Below are 22,326 nucleotides of genomic sequence, written 5' to 3' on the forward strand. Positions count from 1 at the left end.
ATAACACTGTCTGTGGATTTAAGAATAAAACTTTGGGCCTCAGCTCTTATACGACTACAATTTAAGTACTGGTGCAGGCAATGGAGGAGGGCCTGGCAGAAGACACAGAAAAGACACTCATATCTAGGAAGCGAGGGAAGAAAAGCATATTTGGTGAGGAACATATTGAAAAGGGCAGAGAAGTTAGCAGGATATTTGGGAAGAAGTCTGACAGGAGGAAACGTTACGAGAAGTGGAATATCTGAATGGGTAAAAATAAGGAAAAGAAAGTAAAGCATGCCAGAGAGGAATACAGAGAGGAGGAAAGTTGTAATGAAAAATCACACCAGGATAGGAGGTGAAAGGGGTGGTGAAATAAAGGAAGGGAATGGGTAAAGTAAGAGTGCTAATAGGAGAAGAAAGGGACATGAGAAAAAAGAGACAAGTAGCGGGATATTAAAAATGATATGAGGAAAAGGGCCTGCGAGACACATAATATTGGCATAGAAATGTCTACTTAAATTGTCATATTGCAGAACTAAGGCAGTACTGAACCCTAATTTGGTCCTTCAGTGTCACAGGTGATCATGAATATAGTCCCTCATTTGACCGAATATGGAAACTGCAAAAATTGTGATTTGGAGTCATTAGACCGGTCGGTGTTTTCCTCTCAACACCTTGAGGCAGGAGAAAGTTGACCACTGCTTACTATGCACAATACGGTCACATGTATTTATTCCATCCACTATATGTAGTATACTGGTGTGATTTATTTATCTAAGGTCCTTATAATGCATTAAACCTGTTGACTCCTGGCTATGCACACACACAAGCCCAAACAAACAACAAACAATAGTAATCATATCTATCATATACATTATCCTGTATCTTTCATTCTTCTGAAAAAATAGGTGTTACCAGCAGTTTGTGTCTTAAGTAGTGTGATTACTGCCTATTGTTTCCCGTCCTGTCAGAAAAACTTTAAGTTATCCACTCAGGCATCCATTCCGAAATTCTAAGAATTGCTGAGAAGTTGCTAGCCGAATCAGGAATCTGAGATGTGTGGCAAATCTGCATATGCAATACCACCCTATGGGTCTCCTAAAAAAACGCCAAGAATATGGGAATTACTTGTGAACACACTGATTTCTGAAGTAATTCCCCAACACTTGTGGGACAGCCTGGAATAATTTGGTAAATCACCACAGCTCACAATATCAGTAGTCCTAGAGCAAAATATTACTACATCAGAAACCTGGTGGTATTTAGAAAAAGAGTCTCAACGACAGGTGCAACACATCTAACTCGGTGATGTCACATTTGTTTTCAAAGCCCTAAAACAATTATACTGTATATCACCTGATACACCAAAAACCATTGAAATATGCATCTCACATATACGCGTGTCATTGTCCACAGCACTTTGAAATTAACTTGTTTGTGGTGTTTATTTTAGTTGACATTACTTTGGAAGGTGTACTTTAATACTTAAATAAATACTACATCTGCTGTTGTATTACACTGTACTAAATTGATTTTCTTATTTATTATTTTTCAGATAAATGCAGAAAATCACTGGAGCTGCTCATAGGACATCACGCTGGAACAGTGACGTTTTATTTATATTTTACCACCAATTCATATCCCTAGTTGAGTAATTTACAGCCGCGAAGCTGCTGTCCACGTGGACTGGTGCTGAAATCTCTCGTCTGGCTCCCAGGCACCCTCACTCCAAACCCCGAGACATGGCGACCAATGGCACAAAAGCTGCGGATGGGCAAATATCCACTGAGCTCAGTGAAGCCTCTATAACGAATGACAAACCCAAGACACTGGTAGTGAAAGTGCAGAAGAAAAGAGTAGAAGATCCAGATAGAGACAATTGGAAAGGACGATTTGACTTCCTCATGTCATGTGTTGGATACGCCATTGGTTTAGGGAATGTGTGGCGATTTCCATATTTGTGCGGCAAAAATGGAGGAGGTAGGTCATCATTTGCTTGTAGATAATCTTCACATGCAAATATTTCTTTACAGTTCACACCACCTGTGCCTATTGTTTTCTATAAGTGGCATCACACGGAAAAAATAATAACTGGGTTTTATTAAATTAGTTTTACTTATGCAGATTTTGGGGTTTTCATTAGTTTCCTCAAAATACCCGATTCTCACTATTAAAAACGGTTGTTTTATTAAATGTAAATATTAACATAAAATCCCAAAACAAAACTTAATTGCATCTACAACATTAATTTCATGATGAAGTAATTGACACCTATTATACCAGCAGATTGCTTTTGAAATGAAACAAAAGTAATGCAGTTCCATGTTTTTCAATTTAGTGACACGCAGTTAATTTCACTCCTCCATCAGTGGCTCCAAGATCTAGAAAGCCCCCTCTGTCTTTCAAACATGAAGAAACACTTATTAGCTTAGCATTTTTGGTTTTCGTGGAGCTGTTTCAGCACCCACAAGAGGGTTAGCATTGTTGATGTTTGTCCAGCTGTTTCAGCATCCACTGGACAGCTAGCAGTCATGGTGTTGCTACTTCTGCATCAGCACCCACATGAGGGTTAGCATGGTTGGTGTTCAGGCAGCTGTTTCAGGACCCACAGGAAGGTTAGCATTGTTGATGTTGCTGGAGATGTTTCAGCGCCTAGAGGCGATTTACCATTGTTGGGGTTTGGGCAACTGTCTTAGCACCCACAGGAGGGTTAGCATTGTTGGTGTTCAGGCAGCTGTTCCACACCCACCGAAAGGTTAGCATTGCTGGTGTTCAGGCAGCTGTCTCAGCACCCACAGGAATTGTTGGTGTTTGGGCAGCTGGTTCCACACCCACAGGAGGGTTAGAATGGTTGGTGTTTAGGCAGCTGTCTTAGCACTCACAGGCAAGTTAGCATTGTTGGTGTTCAAGCAGCTGTTTGGGCACCCACATAAGGGTTTGCATTAATAGTGTTTGGTCAGCTGTTTTATTGCTCACACAAGGGTTTATATTGTTAGCTTTGCTGCATCTCTTTTAGTACTCAAGGGAGGAGCATTGGTGATGTTTGGGGTGCAAGTTTTGGAATCCTAACTTTAGGACTCCTAAATGCCTTCTGTGAATACCGAAAGTCTTAAAATTAGGATTTTTCTCAGTTTAGGAGTCCTAAAGTTAGGAGTCCTAACTTTACTACAACTAAATTGAGAAAAATCCTAAATGTATGACTTTCGGTATTCACAGAAGGCATTTAGGAGTCCTAAAGTTAGGACTACTAACTTCTGTGAATACCAAAATGAGTAAGTGCCTTCTGCGAATACCAAAATAGTAGTAAGTTTAGGATTGCGTCTTAAGTTCATTCTGTGAATTGGGCCCTCGGTATTTATCTGAAAAGTTCACATTATTTCCAGCAGGGTATTGGAGAAATGATACTCTCAGCTCTTTCAATTGTGAATTGTGGAATGTATTATCTAGAATGATCAGGATAAAAGAAAGAAGGCATCATGCCTTTTAAAAGACAAAAAACTGATACGCACGAGAAATGAGTCTTAATGAATGTATGCCTTTGATTTGAAGGCTATATACTCACACAATATACAGTACACTGATCATGAACAATTCATGCATTACATGCATTACACACATGCATGGCTAGAAACATAACCATAAATCATTCAATTTTATTGTTATGTATGCATATGTTTTGCAACTTGTACTATAAGCCTATAATCATTGACAACACCAAGCCTGATTCATCTCTTATACCCACTCCTTCCTGTAGGATCCTGAACTGGTCAGGCTTCAAAGTATTCCTTCAAGATCTCACTGGCATATTCAACTCCCACAGACACACTTCTTATGAAGATGGTGTCTCAACATAATAATTAATCAAAGCTCTTTTTGGGAGTTCTCTCTTACCCCGGCAAACCATTGTCAATGACTCTCTCACTCAGTTAATGGCCCATGTAGGTTCCTTTTTTAAATTGTCAGTGCGCGCTTGTAATTCAATGTGCACCTTATGATTTTCTTTTTCTGAATCAAAATGTAGATGCTGTGATTAGGCCCAACATACATTTGATGGAATCTGTTTTTATAAAGATAATGAGCTTATAATATTAATTAATTTATGGGACTTTTGTATATATTTGTTTTATGCAAAATCAATTGTAATGCATGAACTTCTTTTTTTTTGGTTTTTGTTAATGGATTGCTATATTTCCCCTTTTATTATGACTGATCTATTCTTTTATGGATAAAATGTCTCTGAATAGGAATTTGAAACAAAACGACTCTCTCACTCAAGGCATCTTCTCAGAGGTTCTCAAGACAGAACAGATCCTCCCACTTCTAAAGAAATAGTCACTTGACCCTGATGACCTCGCCAGCTACTGGTCCATTACTCACCAATAATTTATTAACTAGGGCATTGAAAAAGCAGCCTGCATTTGATTCTGCGATCACATCAATGCTAACCATCTCCTGTATGACTACCAACTTTAGCTTCAGAACAACCTGCAGCAAGGAGACTGCTAGCTTACACTTCATAGACAATACTCTTTTGACCAAAAATGATAATGACCCATCCCTGCTGAGATTGCTGGGCATCCCAGCTGCCTTTGACACAGTTGGCCATCTACCCTCGTATATGCTGTGGAGTCTGAAGTGGGAATCACTGGCAATGTCCTTCACTATTTCTCCTTCTACCTTTCCAACCAATGCCAATTTGGCCACATGGGCATCTTCAGGTCACAAAATATCCCAATCTCCTGTGCAGTCCCCCAGCATTCCCTACTTTCTCCTGTTGTCTTCAACCTTTACATAGAAATACATGGTCCTAGACTTGTTTTACCTGTATCAGGATTAAAAATATGATACATATCTCTATTTGAAAGTCTGCTCTGCTTCAAACACCCAATGGATTAAAACAGAGCTTGACCATCATCCAGACATGGATGTTCAGTGTCTACCTAAAGCTCAACCCAACCAACACAGAAGTTGTGTTATTTTCCTAGAACAAGAAACAAGATACAGTACACTTCTAGCTCAATGATATGAGCCTTGATGTCTTCTAAACCCAGCTTTCACCAAATGCCAAGCCACTTAGATTCACTCTGAACACCAACCTCACCCTCAAGGAATGGAGTGCCATAAAGAACAAAGCCAGTGTGGTACCAGCTCTTTTTACTAAATGTTAGAAAAGGGGGTCTCTAGTTGGCAGAGGTAGTTATCTTTGACCAAGTAGGGACCCTTCTTACTAGTCAGGGTAAGAGGGATGCACTTCTAAAATAACCCTGCTCACCCCCTTGGTAGCTTGGCACGAGCAGAAGGCTTATCTCAGAGGCAGTGTGTAAAGCATTTGTGCATGCATACAGTAACACAGTGAAAACATTGCAAATGAACACCATACCAGTTAAAAAAAATAAGTAAAATGTTATTTAAACCAAACAAGATCAAAAATGACAAAAATCAAACATACCACACAGTACAAATAGTTACTGTGCAAAATAACCTTTAAATTACAGGACAATGTGAAAACAAAGTTCCTCCAACTTAGTAGCTCCGTACGGGGCTACCGCAATCTTGAACACGACTGAGTCTAACAATTTCAGCCAACCACGTCAGTACGGGTCAGCTAAAGCGTTGACAGACTTGGAACATTATCTTTCCTGTTGCAGCCAATGCGAGGCGGTTGGGGCAACCGCCGCAGTTGCAATGTGAGACAGAAGCATTGCAGCATGCAGTGTCCTCGCGGTTCGATGCAGGTAGCAGCTAATTGACAGAGTCGGTGAGACCAAGACTTGGGTTGCAGGGTGAAACGGTGCTCGATGCGGTGTGGCAGGTCACAGTGCGGCGGCGAAGCCGAAGCTGGTTGAAGTTTGAGTTGGGCAGCGACGGAGTCTGTGATGTCTGTGCAGCATGTAGCGAAGCGGTGCAAAGTGCGGTGCCCACAGGACGCGGTGAAAGCAGTTGCTCGTTGACAGAGTCAGTGAGACTAGGGTTGCGTTGCGCAGTGAGGTGGTGCTCTCTGCTGTGCCTTCAGGAGAAGGAATCGCATGACAAACTCAGTGACAGAGTCGGTTCACTTGACTTCTGTGGCGACAAAAACCAGCGGTTCTGGAGACAGTGCCCAGAAGGACGGTGAGGTCTTTGCTGTTCCTGAGACTTCTTGAACAGGGGGCAAGCTCCACTTCAAGCCTTTGGAGGTACTTTCCAAGAAGGATACACACACAGTTCCTCTCCTTGGCAGAAACAGCCACTGCAGGCCAACCCCAGACAGCACACAACAAAGTGGCAGTACTCCTTCTCCAGTTTCTTCTAGCTCTTCTCCTTTGCAGAGGTTCATCTTGATTTCCAAAAGTAGTCTTTGAAGTCTTTTCTATCCCTGAGACTTCTAACAGGAAGCAAGCTCTACTTCAAGCCCTTGGAGCAACCTCTAACAGGAGGATGATAAAACACAGTCCAGCCCTTCCCTGCCCAAGACAGAAGCAACCAATGCAGGCCAACCCCAACAGCATACAGCACAGGGGCAGAACTTCTCCTCTATGTTCTCTGTTGGCAGGGAAGCTCTTTTCACAGCCAAACCCAGTTCTGTACTCTTTGGTGCAGCTGCCTGGCAGGAGGTGAACACAGCATTGTGTAAGGCAGACATGGGCTTTTCAGGTGCAAGGGAAATCTCCTCTCACCACTCTCAATGCAGACTGGGCCTTTTCAGGTGCTAGTGAGAACTCCTCCCCGTACTCTAAATGCAGCCCAGGTCTATTCACCCCAGCTCTGACTCACCCCGGAAAGGCAGGACACACCTCAACCCCCAAGTGGCTGTCTGAAAAGAATGCACATCCCCAGCCCCTGTCACTCCAAAGACAGACAGTCAATACACAACATAGCAGAGGCACCCTGGATGGCTAAGCAAGAAAATACCTACTTACTAAAAGTCATATTTTCAAACGCAGAATGTAAAAATCTCCCTAACTAATAGATGTAACATTCTGAGTTCAGGCATATCACGCTTTACTTTCCTTTCTTGTTCCCATGGGCAGTTATGATTATAAGATGTTATAAGCAAACTCCCCTTTTATCCTATGGGGACAGATAGCCTTACAGTAGTGTAAAATGAATTTGGCAGCATTTCACAATCAGGAAATGCCACACACAGCAGGGCATGTCCTTCCTTTCACAAACACTGCACCCTGCCCACAGGGGTACCTTGGGCCAACCTTGGGGGGTAACATTTAAGAAAAGGGAAGGGTAGGGCCAGGCAAGTTGGTGCACTTGCCAAGTTGACATGGCAGTACCAAACTGCGCACAGATACTTCAGTGGCAGATCTGAGTTACATTTACAGGCTGCGTAGGTGGGTGTGACAATCAGTGCTGCAGGCCCTCTAGCAGCATTTGATTTACAGGCCCTGGGCACATACAGTACATTGTACTAGGGACTGACTTGTAAATGAAATATGCTACTCATGGAATCACCAATCCATAACACAATTTACATATGCACTTTAGCACTGATCAACAATGGTAAAGTGTCCAGAGTCATAAAACAAACAAAACAGGTCAGAAACAGTAGGCCAAAAATCAAAAAGTCTAGGGATAAACCTGCTGGACAAGCCAGGTCTAACACAATCCCCTTCCAGCTTAAATCCAGGGTAGACTATCCCTTGGTGGACTTCCCTAGTTGAGGTGATAGAACCTAGACCTGGCCCACAATAGCGGGGGCATGTTCTGGTTCTACACCTTTTTTAATCCAGTGTTGGATCCCTCTGTCCATACTCTCAGGGCCCACTATGCTAACCAATGGGGAAACATTCTCTTCACCTGTGGACACCATCCGTGCAGCACCTAAACTTAGCTTGTTCACAGGTGTGTCTCAACACGCAGACAGTACCCACATGGCCAACACGTTGGTGTGGCCCAGTCCAGTCCAGGGTGTGACTCCTGTCCCCTCCCCTGGAGCCCCGCTCTATCCACCAGAACAGCAAGCCACAGTGGCCACTGACAATGGCCGGAGATGAGTTCCAGGCCATATGCCTTTCAGGGTCTCGAACCTCTGTGGCATCAGAGAGGGGGGAAGTTGCCCCAGGTGCCTGGCACCCTTTGTCCACTCTCTCTCCTTTCAGGTCAGGGAAAACATCCTGACACTGACCCTCCAGCCCAGGCTTTTTAACCTGAAACCGGGCAAGGGACTGGGCAGAGCTCTCCCACACCTGGTTCTCTCAATTTGGGCTCTTTCATCCCCCCCCCCCCCCCCCCCACCTGGAGCAGTACCCCCTTCCAAAATTGTCAGGGTACCTGTGGCAGGTGTCCTGCACAATTCACCCACCATTTCAGGGGTTCTAGCCTGCAACTGGGTTCCAAGCCTAGGGTCAATACCCTTACCCAGAGCAGGAGTCAGGGGTGAGGCTGCTCTGTCCCTGCTCTGTACTGAGACCCTGCACCCTCCCACCTATAGCGGTGCCCCAGTAGACAGACTGGTAGGTGTACTGTTAGCAGTCGCCCCTTCCTCCAGGTCAGGGGGGACACCATGAACCTGGCCCTCCTACCCAGAGTCTACACCCTTAGGCTGGATATGTGCCTGGCAACCCAGGACTTCTGAGGGAATACACCCCCATGAAACACACTCCTCTGAAGTTGTGCAAGAGCCTGCCTAGTGCAGGTCTCCAGCATCCTGTCCATCTGACAGAGCAGGAAGACCTCGAGGCCTGAAGTAGCCTTATCAGGGTCAGTTCTCTGACATCAGAGCTGGCAACCCCTGACCCGCGGGTCCTTCCACGGGGGACTGCATCCCCCCTCACCCTCTCTATGGACACATGCACCCTCACAAATGGAGAGGTGCACCAGATACCAGAGCTGGTGGAATGCTAGTTACTCCAGTCGTCACTAGCTCAACAGACACCTTAGGATCCCCCCAGGGGATGGCCTCCTGGTACAGACTAGGCCCCCCTCCTGGCGCTCACTCATGGAACCAACCAGGCCTTGAGATTGGGTTTTGGACACCTCTGACATAGCCCACTCCCACTCCTTCTCCTATGAGACAGGAAATGGGGCCCTACACCCCTCCCATTACTCTGGGACCTATCTAGTCCACCACAACCTCCCCCTACCTCACTTGGTTGGGGAAAACCTGAGCCACCTCCTTCAGGATCACCCCAGATGCTTCTTCGGACCCTCTGGAATATACCACAAGGTCTGCCTCGAGTGTGAGCTCCCTGGGGTCAGAGAACTCACACTCCACCAGGTTTTGCAATAGCTGTGAAAAACAGGTACTTAAAATATGCTCTCCAACAATTGAATCACACAGCATCACACAGGTGTTAACCAAGCTACCCTTTGCCTAACCATCCAGTGCCTCGTAGAAATACAACTCACTCTCCTGAGATTGGCAAGACAGTGTCTGACTATCTCTGTCACTCAACCCACCCTCTTCTGCTCAGTCTCCACACTCACAGACCAGAACTTCTACATGTGGGAACCCCTCTCCCAGGACCTCTCCTCTAGAGTTAGTAGAGTGTCCCTCCCACCACTAGGAATATGATCCCCTATGCAAGTTCCCCAATCCACTTCAGGGACACTGCACACCACTGCAGCTACCCCAAAAACTTGAACCCACTTGTGTGTGTGTTAACCACCTCCTTCAAGTGAGGTGCCACATCTCTGGGTGTGTGTACTTCTTCCTCAGCACTAGAAAACACCTTTTTACTGCCACCATCTGAGCTGGACTCCACCTCCAATCCATCCAAGCTCACTTCCTGAGCTACACACATTTCTTTTTACCAGGCTGATGCCTTATTCATCACAGCCCTCTCGAGCTCCTCATCAAGCTCTCTCAGCCTCTGATCACAAGCCAGAAGCCATTCAACTTTCTCTATTTCTCCCTCACTTTCATAGACATCCTCCTTCTCATACTCATCTGGTATTGTTAGCCCCAGGCGGGGTAGTTCATACTGAAATAGGGCTGCCTCTAGATCATTTCTCGACCTTCCCTTCACAGGCAACCCCCTTTTCTTGCAGAACAAACGTAGTTCCCTCATCGTATATATGAACATGTGCCAGAAGTCAAGTTCCATTTTCTCAAAACTTTAGAGGTGCAATATCTAATCAGAGTCTCAGTATTAAAAATACTTCCAGGAGGACACTAGAAAACTGAAAAAAGCAGTATGTGGTTGCGTAATGGTCTGCACTATACTAGTAGTGTACACCAATCACTGTATGTAAGGTACAAATGCAAGTCCAGATCCTCACCGCTGACCACAAATGTTAGAAATGGGGGTCTCTAGTTGGCAGACGTAGGTACCTGTGACCAAGTAGGGACCCTTCTTCCTAGTCAGGGTAAGGAGGATACACTTCTAAAATACCCCCTGCCCCCCCCCCCCCTTGGTAGCGTGGCACGAACAGACAGGCTTATCTCAGAGGCAGTGTGTGAAGCATTTGTGCATGCATACAGTAACACAGTGAAAACACTACAAATGGAAACCACACCAGTTTAGAAAAATAAGTAAAACTTTATCTAAACCAAACAAGATCAAAAATGACAACATTCCAACAAACAATACTGTAAAAATTGTTACTGTGGAAATGAACTATTAAATTGCAGGAATAACGTGAAAACACAGTTCCTCCCACTCAGTAGCTTCGGTCGGGGCTACAGCGATACTGAACACGACAGAGTTTAACAAATCCAGCCAACCACGTTGGTGCAGGTCAGCTAAAGCGTCGACAGAATCAGAGACAGTACCTTTCTTGCTGCACCCATCGTGTTGATGCGAGTTGGTCCGGGCAACTGTCGTGGTTGCAATGTTAGATGGAAGTGTGAAGTGTGATCATGGCTCAGTGCAGGCAGCGGCTCATTGGTGGAGTTGGTGAGACCAAGGCTTGCGTTGCAGGGTGAGACGGTACTCAATGCGGTGCTGGAAGGTCATGGTGCGTCAATAGAGCCGGTTGATTTTTGAGTCGGGCAGTGATAGATTCAGTGACGTCTGTGCAGTGTGTAACAAAGCAGTCAAGAGTGCGGTGCCCACAGTGCATGCAGTGGCTCGTTGGCGGAGTTGGTGAGACCAGGGTTGCATGGCAAAGCAAGGCAGTGCTCTCTGCAGTGCTTGCAGGACACAGAATCCTGCGACAGACTCAGTGACAGAGTCGGTTGACCTATTCCTCCGTGGCAACTGAAACTAGCGGTTCCTGAGACAATGCCAGAAGGACGGTGATGTTTTTCCTGTTCCTGAGACCTCTTGAACCGAGAGCAAGCTCCACCTCAAGCGCTTGGAGATACTTTGCAAGCAGGATACACAGACAGTTCCTCTTCTTGGCAGAAACAGCTACTGTAGGCCAACTCCAGACATCACACAGCAAAGGAGCAGTACTCCTACTTCAGTTACTTCTAGCTCTTCTCCTTGGCACATGTTCCTCTTGATTTCCAGAAGTAGTCTTTGAAGTCTTCTCTAACCCTGAGACAGGATGATGAAAGCACAGTCCAGTCCTTTCCCTGCCCAAGATAGAAGCACCAACTGCAGGTCAACCCCAGCAGCACACAGCACAGGGGCAGCACTCCTCCTCCAGCTTTCCTGGTTCTTCTTCCTGACAGTTTCCTTAGTTCGGCAGTAGTCTAACGTTCAGGGGTCTGGTGCCCACCTATTACAGCACAATTCCTTTTGTTCTCTGCAGGCAGAGAAGCTCTTTACCCATCCAAACCCAGTTATGTGCTCTGGTGCAGCTGCCTGGCAGGTGGTGGAGACAGTATTGTGTAAGGCAGACATGGCCTATTCAGGTGCAAGGGAAATCTCCTCCCACCACTCTAAATGCAAACCGGGCCCTATTCAGGTGGTAGTGAGAACTCCACCCCTTACTCTGAATGCATCCCAGGTCTATTCAGCCCAGCCCTGGCTCACCCTGGAAAGGCAGGACACACTTCAAAACCCAAAATGGCTGTCTGAACAGAATGCACATCCCCAGCCCCTGACACTCCAGTCAATACAAAACCTAGCAGAGGCACACTGGATGGCTAAGCAAGAAATTACCTACTTTATCAAAGTGGTATTTTCAAACCCAGAATGTAAAAATCACCCTCACTAAAAGATGCAACTTAACATTCTGAGTTCAGGCATATCAAACTTTATTTTCCCATCTTGTTTCCATGGGCAGTTATGCTTATAAGATTTTATAAGCAAACTCTCCATTCTATCCTATGGGGAGAAATAGTCTTACAATAGTGAATAACTAATTTAGCAGTATTTCACTATCAGGACATGCCATACACATCAGGGTATGTCCTACCTTTCACATACACTGCACCCTGCCCACAGGGGTACCTTCGTCCTACCTTAGGGGTGACTAACATGTAAGAAAAGCCAAGGGTAGGGCCTGGCAAGTGGGTGCACTTGCCAAGTCAACATGGCAGTACCAAATTGCACACAGATACTGCAGTGGCAGATCTGAGTTACATTTACAGGCTAGTTAGGTGGGAGGCACAATCAGTGTTGCAGGCCCACTAGCAACATTTGATTTACAGTCCCTGGGCACATACAATGCACTGTACTAGGGACTGACTAGCAAGTCAAATATATAAATCATGGAATCACCAATTCATAACACAATTAACAGGGATAGCTTATGCACTTTAGCACTGTTTAACAGTTTAACTGTGGTAAAGTGTCCAGAGTCATAAAACCAACAAAAACAGGTCAGAAATATAAGGGCAAAAAGTCTACAGATAGACCCGCTGGACACCCCATCTTCAAAACTAGCTACATTCACTACAACCAGCAACCCTGCTCATCTTCCAGACAAGCTCACCATTTCTTGTGGTTCTTGGAACAACCGAAGCCAGGACACAATCAGACAGTAGACCAAGATGTGTAAAACAGAAAAACACAAAACAGTAGACCTTTTCCATCTAGGCAGGCAATATCTGAAACAACATCCCCATATCATCAGGTCCATCGAAACGCTGCTTCAATTTATTAAAGGTGAAGCCTTGCTTCTTTAGAGAATACTGCATCCCAATGCATTAACCATCCACAACCTAGCTTCCTCTCCTATTGAGTATTGACTTTATGCTTGTCTTTGACCATGTACAGAGCTCCAACACTATTTGGCTAGGCTTGTTCTATTGAAATACCACATACATATTCCCTTACATGCAAGTGACCTGCAGCTGGTTGATTGTGGAATTTACATACTTGTGACAGTTAAGATTTCTGTTTGTTCATTTAAGTGAGAAAGAAAGAAAGAAAGAAAGAAAGAAAGGAAGGAAGAAAGAAAGAAAGAAAGAAAGAAAGAAAGAAAGAAAGAAAGAAAGAAAGAAAGAAAGAAAGAAAGAAAGAAAGAAAGAAAGAAAGAAAGAGGAACATTTCAGGACTTTATTTTTCCTCTAAGGCTATACATTTGCAATGCACATAGGCATAATGTATACAATTATAATTATACATTAATCAAAACCCAATATTTTCCCAACAAGTTACCCTCACTGTTCCTGTTTACAACCTAGGTCCTGATTCTCAAAGTTTTCATTTTAAAAGTCACAAATCTGCACTGGTAGGATTTCCCCTTTTCTGGGGTAGATTTCTTACTTTTATGAGATTTACAAAGAACACGTGGATATTATCTACTACAGTTTTAAATCCCAATAAATATGACCTATCAAAAAAAGTGCCCATACGTAGTTTTCACTAGGTGGGATCATTCCTTATCCTTGCTTATACTTTCAAGTCACTAACTTATCCCTTTCACCAAAATGCATTTGTGTGCCTTGCAAGAGAGAAGCTATCATAGAGAGATGTGTGACTATGTATTTATGTTGTATTTGTGGAGTTTTGCCTACGTCTGAATGGTAGCCTATAGTGGACCTCCCAGTCTCACACTTTTAATCCTAAATTTACAATGACAGCTGTGCAAATTCTCAAAATCCTTATTATGTGATGAAGATTTTTTTTATTGCATCTAATTTTTTGAGCATCTAATTATGTTATGTGAGCAAAAACGTTTTGAATTGGGCCCTAGTGTCTAGAGGTCACATATATGACACGTGTTAGCAGTCGCAAATTGAGAACTAGGCCATTTCCAAATGCTAAATAGTTATTTGGCATGTACTTATCCCATTTTGTGAGTCGGTAACCTATTACTGATTAGCAAAAAATAAGAGGGAACTTTTAATTTTTTTCTTTGGAATGCATCCCCTTTTCCTTTATGGAAAACGGGCTGCATTTAAAAAACTTTTTACTTCGTTTGAAAAGCGAATACAGACTAGGTGGTCTTCTGACCCCAGCAGGCCACCATTCCTGTGACTACAGGCCAATTCCAATGGGACACAAATTCTCACCTGCCTCATGACTATTGATGAAGCAGGTAAATTGCGACCAATTGGGAATCACTAATGCCCAGATGCATCAAGCATTTTTGGAGTCGCAAACGGTGCGATTCTTTAAAATCGGCCGTTTGCGACTCCAAAAATGCTTTTTGATATGCATCATTAGTTTTTGTACAAATTCGCTAATTTTGCGAATTTCTTAAATGCGATTGCATTTAAGGAATCGCAATTTTGCGATTCCTTATATGGAATGCATCATTGTTAAAAAATTAGCGAATTTTAAAATTGCAAGTGCAAATTACCACGAGTTTGAACCTCGTGGTAATTTGCAAAATTGTTTAAAAAAGCACAAAAATGCATTTTTTAAACTATTAAGTTACAGACACACATGTCCTTAGGACATGTGTGTATGTAACTTACATGTAAAAAGTGCATTTCATGGGTGCAGGGGGGGGCCTATGGACCCCCCTCTCCACCCTTGAAATGCTTTGGTGAATTCCGATTTCAAATTGCGAATTCGCAATTCCCATTCATTCCTATGGGCATTTCAGCCCATAGGAATGAATGGGAATTGCGAATTCGCTATTTGAAAATCGCATTTTTTATGCGATTCGGTAAAAATTGCGATTTTTACCGAATCACAAAAAAATGCGAAAAAAATGATGCATACCATTTTGAGATTCCTAATTTGCGATTCGGTAATTTTCGCAAATTAGGAATCGCAAAACAGTACTTTGATGCATCTGGGCATAAATGTGTCTGAGACATATTGCAACATCCCATTTTGCGACTCCTAATTGCAAGTCAAAGAAAGCTTCAATTAGGAACTTGCAAAATGTTTCTGTCGTACATGTGGCTCTAGCTTCCTGCAAAGTGTTCATAAAGAAACTTTCAATAATAGTATATTACACTGAAGAAGTAAAATCGAAATACAATTTCTCTTCAGATTCTTTGATTTCATAAGAATCAAAGCCTGCATGACTCTGGTCTGTTTTCCATTTTCCTGAATTTTCATTACTTTCAATTGAGTCTGATTTAATATTGATGTAGCTTTGAACAGATTTGATGGTTCTGAATGAGTGTACAACGTGAGACAATTGTCAAGTGCGCCACCATCAATAGGCTATTGATTTGAATGGGTTGTCCTGAAGAGCTTTGTTTCATCACATCTTTTTTTATTCCTTCTAGGTGCATTTTTGATTCCATATTTTCTAACTTTGTTTTTTGCTGGAGTGCCACTTTTTCTCTTGGAATGTTCCCTCGGTCAGTTCACATCCATCGGAGGCCTTGGAGTATGGAAACTTGCTCCAATGTTCAAAGGTACAATTTCGATTATGCATTTTTTTTGCTTATATTAGGCACATAGTTATTTTACATTTAAAGACCATTTAGTAAAATGTATCCTTTTTTTCTACAAGTGCAACATTTAAAAGACACATACAAATAAATTGACAGAATTTCTTTTGCCATATCAAGTTGTGTATTTGAATAGAGATGGCGTTAGTGTAACATTAGAATAAACATTACATTTACAAGTGCACAGATTGTTGTAGCTCATCAAATATTATATGCTATGCAAGTGCACACTCTCAGCTATATGACTTTTGCAGCATTCTCTTCCATTGTACCCAACATTTATTCCTCTTTCATAATATAAAAGACAGATTAGGAATCGCAAATAGGAAATGCCATTGCATTTGGGCCTATGGGCGAAATAGGAATATGGTTTGCATTTCCTAAATTGAGTTTTCCTACTAGGAAATCGCAATTTAAGAAATGCACAGCCAAGGGTACCTCTGGGCTTTAGGCCCCCCTAGAGGCATCCCCAATGTCCTAGTGCACATGTAAGTGCATATACATATGTGTACTTCATGTCACAATCAAAAAATTCAATTTGTAATGCATTTTTTTATTTTCCACATGGTTACCATCGACTTGAAGTAATGGTAATTGCATTTCCTAAATGCCCAATTCGCATATAGGAAATGCTTTGTATTTATGCTTTAGGAATTGCAAATAGGTAATCCCTATTTGCAGTTCCAAAATTGAGGTTGCAATTTGCGATTTCTACAGTGTAGCAATCGCAAATTTTGACTGTTTTTGGCCCTTTATACATCTGAAATGGCCATTTTGCATTTCTTAACAGGACAAACGGCCACATGCATCATTGTTGGTATTTGCGATTCCAAAATTGCGAAAATTAAGGAATCGCAATTTAGAAATCACAAATACCTATGCATTAAAAATTCGCATTTTTATTTGCGATTCCTTATTGTTCCTTATTTGCAATTCCCAATTTTGCGAATCGCAAATAGGGAATCCCTTTACATTGATTCCTATGGGCCTAGAGGCCCATAGGAATCAATTGGAAGGCATTCTCATTTTGCGATTCGCAATTAAGGAATCGCAAAATGAGAATGCAATTTCAAGGGTGCAGGGGGGGTCCAAAGGACCGCCCCCTGCACCCCTGAAATGTACCTGAAAGTGTTTTTTTCACACACACATGCCCAAAGGGCATGTGTGTGTTTAAAATGAAACTTTCAAAAATGCACTTTAGTGCATTTTTGAAAGTTTTCTAAAATTACCATGAAGGTGAAATTTATGGTAATTTACCACTTCTAATTTGCGAATTCGCAATTTTTTAAAAATCATGCATTGCATTTAAGGAATCTCAAAAATGCGATTTCTTAAATGCAATCGCAATTTGAGAAATCGCAAAAAAATTGCGATTTCTTAAATTGCGAATATAGCAAAATGCTTCATGCATCCCAAAAACGGGATTTGCATTCGCAAACCGCCGAATTTTGCGATTCGCACCGTTTGCGAATGCAAAAAGCCTTGATGCATGTGGGCAAAAGTAGCAATACGACCTGTTAAGAAATGCTAAATGGCTTCAAACATCGGGGCATAATTTCCTCCATTCGTGCTTGAAGTAATGCTCTCTAGAATTCTACTAGTCCATTAGCTGTCCAGAAAAAAACGAAAAATAAGCGATGTACAAAGTTTTATTAGCGGTAACGATAGAGCTGTGCTGTGTGACTAGGCATAGTGCAGTGGGAGGGCATATGCCTGGAGACTTACTCTCGGCTTTCAGTACATTGCTTGCTGTAGCGTACCTGGGTTTAAAGGGAGTGTTCCACGTAGTGCCAAACCCACATCTGATGTAAAGAACACACACTGCACCAGCAAATCTGATGCCAACTAACACGAGGCTGCATCAAGCAAAATAATCCAGAAGACTGCAGTGTTAGGCGGAAAGCAAAAATAATTATTTAAATGCCACCCAACTGGAAACCCTCTGTCCTTATAAAGACCCCAAATAAATACATTTTAAGTGTAGAAATGTGTTAAGAGAAGAATGCTGGAAAGAGGTACAGTCAAATAAAGAAGGAGTGGATCCATTCTAGATGAACCAAACAATTGACAGGACAAATGGTCTTGAGCTACATTTATCCCTCTTGGAACTCGCTGAGGGAATAATGGTCACTAGGGAGCACGAAGATATGAAATCACTTCTTTTCTTCCTTTCGCCTTTTTCTCCAGGTTCAAGGGGCCGTTTATTGTGCTTTTCTGCCTATTCTTCTGGCCAAGAAGTTGTTTTTATTTCAGGAAAAGACTTATATCTCGCTTAAAAATTACTAATTAGAATTGTAAACGGGCTGCAACGCCATTAGTGAAGGTCAAGGCGTATGTATTCACATAAATGCCCCTGAAAAATTACTTTTGTTCTTTTTATTGTGCTGCATATACCTTTTGGGGATGCTTGCATCATTGTATGGAATGATACACGAATTTAGCATCACTCTTGCTCCCGAGTTTGAGTTTTGTTTCTGTGTACGAACACAGGTCCAAAGATCACTAACAATTACAGAAAATGTGATCAAACTTTTGATGGCTGCATTGAATTGTTGTTTCGGTAGGAAAACGGTAAACCATTAGCAAGTGTTTTTTTTGCTTGTTTATAGATTTACAGCCAGATTCATCAAACCAGAATCGGCTCGCAAAGGGCCAGATTCTGAGACTCTGGCCCTTTGCGAGCGCTATTTTTGCATTTGGGATGCATCATCCCAAATGCAAAAATCGCAAATGTAGAAATCGCTAAATTGCGATTAATTGCATTTTAAGAATCTCAATTTGAGATTCCTTAAATGCAATTCATGAACCATTTTAAAATTGCGAAATCGCAATCTGGGGCCGCTATTTACCGCGAAGTCTAACTACGTGGTAAAAAGTAAAAACTTAGAAAAATGCACTTTAGTGCATTTTTCTACGTTGTATGTTACACACTCACATGTCCTTGGGACATGTGTGTGCGCAACACCAGTGGGCATTACCATTTCAGGGGTGCAACAGGGTGTCCTTTGGACACCCTGCACCCTTGGAATTGCTTCCTTATTTGCGATTCGCTAATTGCTAATCGCAAATAAGGAATGACTCCCCATTCAATCCTATGGGACTTTATGCCCATAGGAATAAATGGGAAAGCCATTCCCTATTTGCGATTAGCAATTAGCGAATCGCAAATAAGGAAGCTGTAAAAATCGCTAAAATTATTGCGATTTCTACATGCATCCCGTTTTGCGAGTCTTTAATAGCGAATCCTTAAAGTTCACTATTAAGGACCAGCAAAACAGGACTTTGATGAATCTGGGAGTTAATTGCACATAAAGTAGCTCATTTAAACTGAAGCTTCTAAGTAGGAAATCACTGTGGATTTCGCGGTGATGCACTGTTGCCCTTAAAAAAGACAAATAACACAGGTGACACATTGTGTAATGCTTTTGGGCACAACTTTCTTTCCAATGTTCCATGCTTTGGGCCCTCCCGCTTCATCTTTGATTCAGTGGAAGGTACAGAAGGATGATGTGACTGAAATAATTGAAATGTTTTTTTTTTCAGATCAACTGTGCATTCCTTTGCTTAGTGTTTACATATTTGTGCATATCTATATAATTACAGACTGAGGTCAACCACATGAAAAGAGGCTAAAGAGAAGACGTTTATGTCTCACTCCTGGTTCGCAGCGCCTCTGTACGTGACACCACACGTTGAATGATGTGTCAGGGGCGGCCTTAGGCATGTGCAAGCAGTGCACCTGCACAGGGCCACCAAAACCCAGGGGCCAGCGCGCCAATATATATCCTCAATATAATAATCCTCTGAGGATGGATAAATATTTGCATGGCGGCCCCTGGCAAGGATTTGGCGGCTCCCGGCTCTGTTCCACTTCCAAACACCCTGACCTCCCCCTTTTCACTGGCCTCCACGCTCCGCCCCGCCCGGACCCGCTCTTCCAGGGCCCCCCTACCTACGCTCCCTACCCAGGGCCGCCATGAGCCTAGAGCCACCCCTGGATGTGTTATGTCCTTTTTGGGACATGTCACTGAGGAGTACCTAATGTACATTAGCGCAAGAGGCAAACCCTGTCATCAGGTAGTCGGAGTGGTGAATAACGTCTGAGAGAAAGGAGCAACCTTGCTTTTCTAGGAAAGTTGTGCCCACCAAGACCAGGGCCGGGCTGGAAACCCAAAGCAGCCCTGGTAATTTTGAAGGACTAGCCCCAGAGAGGAGAGGCGCTGCGGATGTAAAAGTATGAAGCACTGCTGCTTTTTTTTTTTACTGGGGGCCGATATTGCAGCACCGCTGGAAAACCGTCCCCCAGTAACAAAAAAACAGCCCCACCTGCTGCAAAACCGGCCCCCACCCTTCCAGCCTCCCTGGAAAATGCCCGATGCTCGCTACGGCCAATGCAGCCCTGGCCAAGACACTCTTCGGAGAATGGAGGCCAACAGTGCATTTCAAAGAAATGGATTCCAAGTATAATGTCTACAAATATATAGTTTTAAGAAAGAATCAGAATCAAGGAATAAGGCTAAAACGTCTGCAACAGTAATCAAGACATGTCTTTTCCTGCTTCAAAAAACAAGTGTCCTTCAGAAAAATGTTGAAAAGAAGCAATCAATAAACAGCTGAAAAGGGCTTTGTGCCATCCATAGCAGACACAAAGTCAATTAGTTTCCAACTCATGCACCCACGGTGAGAATGTATTAAATCCCACCTTTCTACTTCCATTGGAACTGAAGTTGTGGCTCATTCGAAATCCAAGATTTACACTGGTTGCAAAACCGGCCGAAACCAGACTGAAGGTAGTAGAAAGTGAAAAGGGGTTGTCCTTAAAGCCTTCGAACAGACTCAATGTTGCCAAATGGTGTGACTGGGCCTTTTTTTTAGTATTTCACAGTATTCAGAACCTGCAAAAGTAATACAAAGATTCAGAAGTAGTTACTTTCAACTTAAATAGTGTATATGTAAAGAGAAAAGTGATCCTTCTACAAAAAATAGTTGAGATTGAAAGGAAAGTGTACTTGTCATTCATCGAAAAAGACTGGAAAACAAAGCTGGAGAATCGTTTGTAAAGAGCAAAAGAGGGATGAGAAGTGGTGCATACTGGACTATAGAAGCTTTTTTAGTTTAAGGTCCTCGAGGCAATGTTAAAAAATTATAGAAAATGAACTAATATTTTGAGACAATAGATGTTTTTTAGGTTACATGCTACTCAGTTGAAAATAAGGGTGTTTGTGAATATTATATACAATGCTCTTTCTAGCTGCAAAACCGAGTTGAAAAAAAATCAAATTGTTAGTGATGTCTGTTTGCGAATTAAAAAAAAAACAATATTTTATTGCGTTTCCTTTTGAATAGGTGTAGGACTAGCCGCTGCTGTGTTGGCCTTTTGGCTGAATATCTACTATATCGTGATCATAGCTTGGGCCATATACTATCTATACAGTTCATTCACAACGGTACGTGTACTTTTACTTTATTTCAATGCTCAGCAAAGATAATAGTTACATTTTTAGTTTGAGTCTCTTTAAAAAACGTCAACTTATTGCATGATGTAATGTTTTACCTTTGATGCAGAAGTACAGATTTGCTTATTATTCTGCCAGAATTATACCCTTATACCTCATTTAATCATATTGACATTGAAATTCATTATTTTTTTAACACATTCTAGTAGTATTGACATATGCTCTCAGTGTTCATATAAAATTGGAGTGGTGCCAGTAAATAAAAACTGATCACTGCCAAGTGCGTACATAAAATGTCACTACACAAGCAGCTTTTAGAAATATTTTTAGATTAAGGAGCACGTATATGATTAAAATATTCACCTGCTCAAAAGCATTGAAAGAAACAACAGGAGGCAAACCACAACACTATTCCTTTCTCTTTATAATACCTGACATAGGAGTGGTAAGTCTGGTGATGGGAGCAATGAATCTTTGTCCCACATCCTCAATCAATTAAGAACATAATAGAATAATCTCCATGCTTTTAGTTGTAGTTATGTATTAAAATATAGTGATATTGATTCCTTGACCATAGAATCCTCTTGACCTGTCCATGACAAATCTAGGCTTACGGGTGTAGACTTCACATGGTGCAATTCATTCTTGATCAGTCACACCCACGCATTCAAGCTGTGCCTATTTTTGGTCAGTTACAAATCCTATCACATGTGGAGCCTGCAAGGCTCAGCACTTTCTCATAGACTAAATTTTTACCTGGTCCATTTGACAAACATAGAGGACTCTCTTAATGTCAGGTAGCATTTTGATTGATACAAAGATCTACCTCAAGAAGGAGTACTGATCCAAGGAAGACCATAAAGATGCAACAATAAATTCATTAAAATTGGTTTGCCTGAACAGGCTTAGAGACTTTTATAGCCCTACCCATTTTCAAGGTACCTGAATTTCGCTATTGACAATATACTGCAAATTTAATGGCCATCAGGTGACCTAGGTTTAAAAGTGATGAATATGGAACCTTCATCCTGGCCTCTACCCTGTGCAACTGAGTTCTCCTTTCCTTGAGGTTGGAAATAGGCTTCCTAAAGTCTAGAAGTGCCTTGAAATTGCATGCCTTCTTTTTGGCATCTGGGTTGGATGGTTCGAATTTAGGGCAAGATTAAAGCTTTAAATCCTGTGAGGTTCTTTTACAAGAACATTTGATGGATTCCAAATGAATATATATATATATAGGAGTGATATATGTTCTAGAGCTTT

The 22,326-nt window shown here is 42.3% G+C and overlaps 1 long non-coding RNA gene across 1 annotated transcript; it reads left to right on the forward strand.

Annotated features, from left to right (window-relative positions):
* The first annotated feature begins 1,540 nt into the window (after positions 1–1,540).
* On the forward strand, positions 1,541–21,057 carry LOC147659664 (uncharacterized). Its single transcript, XR_015307189.1, has 3 exons — positions 1,541–1,962; positions 15,443–15,574; positions 20,957–21,057. It is a non-coding gene; the product is annotated as an uncharacterized LOC147659664 (long non-coding RNA).
* The last annotated feature ends 1,269 nt before the right edge of the window (positions 21,058–22,326 follow it).

Source organism: Lissotriton vulgaris, unplaced genomic scaffold (genome assembly GCF_964263255.1).
Source record: "Lissotriton vulgaris unplaced genomic scaffold, aLisVul1.2 SCAFFOLD_4451, whole genome shotgun sequence".
In the NCBI taxonomy this organism is placed as follows: Eukaryota; Metazoa; Chordata; class Amphibia; order Caudata; family Salamandridae; genus Lissotriton; species Lissotriton vulgaris.